Source organism: Echinops telfairi, unplaced genomic scaffold, assembly GCF_000313985.2.
Source record: "Echinops telfairi isolate 266 unplaced genomic scaffold, ASM31398v2 ScPeMD7_11;HRSCAF=52, whole genome shotgun sequence".
In the NCBI taxonomy this organism is placed as follows: domain Eukaryota; kingdom Metazoa; phylum Chordata; class Mammalia; order Afrosoricida; family Tenrecidae; genus Echinops; species Echinops telfairi.
The window spans coordinates 5,294,509-5,299,951 of NW_022103908.1; the positions used below are offsets into that span (position 1 = coordinate 5,294,509).

The 5,443-nt window shown below is 49.2% G+C and overlaps 1 pseudogene; it reads right to left on the reverse strand.

The window, feature by feature from the left end:
• Positions 1-1,058: 1,058 nt before the first annotated feature.
• Positions 1,059-2,466, reverse strand: LOC101639451 (annotated as a pseudogene).
• Between the last annotated feature and the right edge of the window lie 2,977 nt (positions 2,467-5,443).

Below are 5,443 nucleotides of genomic sequence, written 5' to 3' on the forward strand. Positions count from 1 at the left end.
AGTCGTTCTGGAAGTAGCTGAGGCTACTCATGGCGGTGCATCGACCAGAGCTGCTCAATCTTTAGACAGCAGTGGATCCAGCTGGCATTTATCTAGGCTCGCCAGAGTTAGCACATTAAAAATATAGGGTGCAGCCCAGTTAAAACTTCAAATGTAGATAAATCACATTAAAAAAAAATAAAACAGATTAAGCTTACCTCTGATGGTGCATGGGGTGTGCTTATTCTGAAAAAGACAGGCCATTTATTCATTTTCTGAAGTGAAAACATACCGGAATGTCTTGGATTTGGGGCCCTGGTGCATAGGGACCTCTGGGTTGGGTTGCTGACCACAAGGTCTGGAGTTTGAAACCACAAGCCGCTCCTCAGGATAAAGACTAGGCTTTCTACTCCCGTAATGAGTTTTTTATCTTCTTCTTTTTATTCTTTTTAAATTCTTTTTGTTTTTCTTTTTAAAAAAATCATTTTATTGAGGGCTCATACAACTCTTATCACAATCCATACATACATCCTTGTGTAAAGCCCATTTGTACATTTGTTACCCTCATCATTCTCAAAAGATTTGCTCTCCACTTAAGCCCCCGGCATCAACTCCTCATTTCCTCCCTCCCTCCCCCCACCTTACCCCTCATGAACCCTTGCTAATTTACAAATTATTATTTTGTCCTAGCTTACAATGTCCGATGTCCCCCTTCACCCACTTTTCTGTTGTCCGTCCCCCAGGGAGGAGGCTATATGTAGATCCTTATAATCTTTTCGTCTGTGTGAGGAGGGCTGTTGCCAGTACTAGGGGCCAAGGGACTGCCGGCTGCCGCTCGGAGCTACCTTGCAGCTGTCACCCCCAGGATGTCTGGCCTGTCCCAGGAGGCGAGGGCCGAGGGCACGGCTGTTCTCAAAGAACTACTTTGAGATAAACTCTAGCTGATGCTCAGGGGTCTCTTGCACCACTTACTGGAAAAGATCTGCACAGAGAGGAAGGCAGAGGGCCCTGTAAGCAGCGGTGTGTGGCTAATGGAATGTCCCGGTTGATGGCATGGTGGTGGCTGGGGAAACATCTGCCTAGGTATTGTAGGAAGAGGACGACACATTGCCACCATGGCCCGTCCAATTTGTGTGGATGAATTGTCCTGGTTTGGCTAAGAGTTCATAAGTATGAGCCCCAAAGTAGTCCCATTGAGCCTGGATGAAGTTGGCGGGCAGCACCTCATGTTGGTAGCCATCGTAGAAGGAGAGCGTGGTGGTGAAGCAGGGCATGGGGTTGCCTAACTGGACCCCTGTACTGATTGCCCACCGCCAGGAGTCCTGGCAGTTTTCAACAGCTGACTTGAAGATGTCATCCAACAGGAGATTCTGAAGGTCTGGGTTTCGGTCAAAAGCATCCTTTATCTTCCCCAGGAAGACACTTCTGATGATGCAGCCCCCCTCCACATCAGGGCAATGCCACCATAGTTGAGGGTCCAGCCAAATTCGGTGGCTGCCTGCCGGAGCAGCATGAAGCCTTGAGTGTAGGACGCATAGAGGGCCTTCCGAATGTCTTCCAGGAATGACTTCTTGTCTCCACCAAACTGGACCTTGGGGGGGCCGTTAGCTTTTTGATAGCCTGTATCCTCTCATCATTGAACGATGATAAGCACCGAGCAAAAACAGCTTCTCCGATGAGGGTGACAGGCACCCCGTATTCCAGGGCTCAGATGGCCGTCCACTTCTCAGTGCCCTTCTGCCCTGCACTGTCCCTGATCTTCGGCAACAGGTGTTTGCCATCGGTATCTTTGAACTTGAGGATATTGGCTGTGATTTCAATCAGGAAGGAGTCTAGCTCCATCTTATTCCATTCCTCAAATGCCTTGGCCATCTCGTGCTCCATGCCGAGAACGTCTTTCATTAGGTGGTAGGCCTCGCAGATGAGCTTCATGTCGCCGTACTCAGTGCCATTATGCACCATCTTCACAAAGTGGCCTGCTCCCTCCTCACCCACCCAGTCACAGCAGGGTTCTCTGATGCCCACTTTCACGGCAATGCCTTGGAAGATTGTCTTGATGTGTGGCCAGGCTTCTTTGTTTCCTCCTGGCATGAGCGACAGGCCGTATCGGGCTCCGTCTTCGCCACCACTCACTCCACTCCCCACAAACAAGATCCCCTGGGCCCTGAGGTCCCGACATCGTCTTGTGGTATCCCTGTACTCAGAATTCCCCCATCGATGATGATGTCACCGGCACCCAACAACGGCACCAGTTTTTCAACGAAATCGTCAACGGCTTGACCAGCCTTCACTAGAAGCACGATCCGCCAAGGCTTCTTCAGCTTGGAGACCATTTCCTTCAAGGAGTGAGCGCCAACCACTTCGGTGCCCTTTGCCTCCTTGGCCAAGAAATCATCAACTTTGGAGACTGCCGTGGTCATTCATGTTCAGAATGAGGTTCTGGCCCATGATGGCCAGTCCAATCAGTGCAATCTCAGCTTTGGCCATAGCGGCGTCGGTCAGAAGAGAGCCGAGGAGTCCGGTGGAAGAGGGTTCGGAGCTCGCGGGCGACAGAGACTAAGAGTGCTTCTCCAGCTTGCTCCCTTGCCACCCCACCTTCCTTTCACCCTCCTGGTATCGCCACTCTTACCAGTGGTCCTGTAGGGATCATCCATCCTGGATTCTCTGTGTTTCCAGTTCCTATCTGTACCAGTGAATATCCTCTGATCTACCGAGATTTATAAGGTAGAATTGGGATCATGATGGGGGGTGGGCAGGGGGAGAGGAAGCATTTAGGAACTAGAGGAAAGTTGTATGTTTCATCACTGCTACACTGCACCCTGACTGGCTCGTCTCCTTCCTGCGACCCTTCCATAAGGGGATGTCCAGTTGCCTACAGATGGGCTTTGGGTCCCCACTCTGCACTCCCCCTCATTCACAATAATATGGTTTTTAGTTCTTTGATGCCTGATACCTCATACTTTCGACACCTTGTGATCACACAAACTGGTGTGCTTCTTCCATGTGGGCTTTGTTGCTTCCGAGCTAAAGGGCCACTTCTTTACCTTCAAGCCTTTAAGACCCCAGACACTATATCTTTTGATAGCTGGGAGCCATCAGCTTTCTTCACCACATTTGCTTATGCACCTGCTTTGTCTTCAGTGATCGTATTGGGGAGGTGAGCACACAATGATATGACTTTTTGTTCTTTGATGCCTGGTAACTGATCCCTGCAGCACCTCATGATCACACAGGCTGGTGTACTTCTTCCAAGCATCACACAGGGAGGGCAGCAGCCCAACGTCGGGGCCTTTGGAGGAGCCAGGTGGGGGAGACAGAGGGAGATTGGGAGACCCTGTCCTGAGCCTTCTTTGAGCGTGACGGGGCCGAAGCCAGCACACAGGGAGGAGACGTGTGAGTGCCGCAGCAGAGGGGACACTTCGCCAGGATTGTGGAGGAGCTTCTTGAGAAAGGGAGGGGGGGCGGGGCGACGGTTTTTAATAAGGCATTTATTTTTAATACAGAGAAGCCTGACTATATTCATAGTCAGAGAAGAAGCCCGCAGAGGTAGAAAGTCTGAAATGACCAGACGGGAGACAAGTGGAGCACCAGGGGTGGGGTGACCAGCCTGGGGGAAGGCGGTGGCGGGTGAGGCACTAGGGTGGGGGCATAGTTGGAGGACTGCACGCTGACTCTGGGAGGTGGGGGGAAGAGATGTCCACTGACCACAGCAAAGCGCCCCTCAGGAGGAAGAACCCCCCTCTCTCGAGAAAGCCCTGCAGAGACCGCTGGCCAGAGCGCAGCTGTTGTCTGTTTGGGAAGGGGTGCTGGGTGGTCTGCGAGACAATTCTGTGTGCGTAAACAGTGTTGTTGCCCCATTTATTGTTTGGATCCTCTCTTCATTTGACTTCAAGGACTCATTTTTATAATTTTCTAGAATTCTTTCTTTCTTTCTTTCTGGGGGCATTATTTTTCTCATCGAGTCCAAACCAAACTCACTGCCATCAAGTCAATGCAGACTGACACAAAGTGACTCCCTGGGGGGTTCCGAGCCTGTGACTGCAGGAGTAGAAAGCCCCATCTTTCTCCCGCGGAGCTGCGTGAGGTTTCGAACTGCTGACCATGCAGATCACAGCCCAAGCAGCCCAACTCATGACCACTACACCCCCAGGGGCTCCTTGCTCATTGAGTAGGCCCTTTGAATTTTCTTTTGGGGGCGGGAGCTTCTGATTTTGTTATCATGGTTTCCTTTCAGGGTCCTGCCTCAGTGGAGGGGATTAGAAGCCCTGCTGGTGGAGGGGATTATGTCATCGGCTGCTAACTTCAAGCTCAGCAGTTTGAAGCCACCAGCTGCTCACTGGGAGAAAGAGGAGCCCTCTGTTCCTGTCGAGACTGACAACCTTAGAAGCCCACAGCAGGCATCCCACTCTGTCCATAGGGTCTCTAGAAGATAGAATCAATTTGATGGCTCTGAGTTTTGGGTTACCTTACGCCCATTCTTCTTCCTGGTAACAGAGCTCCAGTTTTAGGTTGGTTCTTTGTTCCTGGAATATAGACTGTTTCCTGCCCACCCTAGCAGCTAGACAGGAGTGCCTCTACTGTGGTTGACCCTGGGAGTGGGTCACACTCCAATACATCTATCTTCTTTTTCTTTTTAAATTAAAAAGAAAAATGTATTCACTTTAGAAGCATTCAGAATGTCGTTGTTTGCTTTCGTTCTTTGCAATTACAGAGTGGTATCCAGTTAATAGAACAATACAGTTATTTCCTGTAAGCTGCATCAGAGACAACTGAAGATAAAAAACCCCTCCCATCCCCATATATCACTAATTTGTGCTGTGTGCCAACAAGAACCTGCTTTAAGTGTCTGTACCAATTTACAACCCTCATACTGTGCCAGGCAAGGTTAGAGGCTATCGGATCCTCCCCAGGACAGGCCTATCTAAAGACTGGTTTGATCAGTGGCACTGAATTACACATGTCATTGGATCAGAGAAGGTTTTTTCATGTATATTTTTGCCAAAATGACAAAACATTACATCCATAGCACTGAGTAGAAGGAAGAAGGAAATGTTCTTGAATCGACAGTGGGGATGATTGTGCAGCTCTTCTTGGTATGATGGGATCATTGAATTGTATGACTTGTGGTTGAAGTGCCAATCCAACCGTTTAAACAAAAAAAAGATATATTTGGTAGTATGCCAACTATGTAAAAGAAAACAAAGGCCCTGAATAATTTAAAAACAAATCTCACACAACCTTACATTTACTTGTTTTTTTTTCCCCTCTTAACAAGAGTGAGTTGTGTACCAAACCCCACGCCAAACTCACTGCCATCATAGAGCCAGTGTTGACGCAGGCAATCCCCTGGGGTTCCCAGACTAACTGTGAGGGGAGTAAAACAGGGGCTAAGTGCTTTAGAGACAAGGGACAAACAAACAAACAAACAAACAAACAAGGGCTCTAGAGCCAACTTATTTGTCAT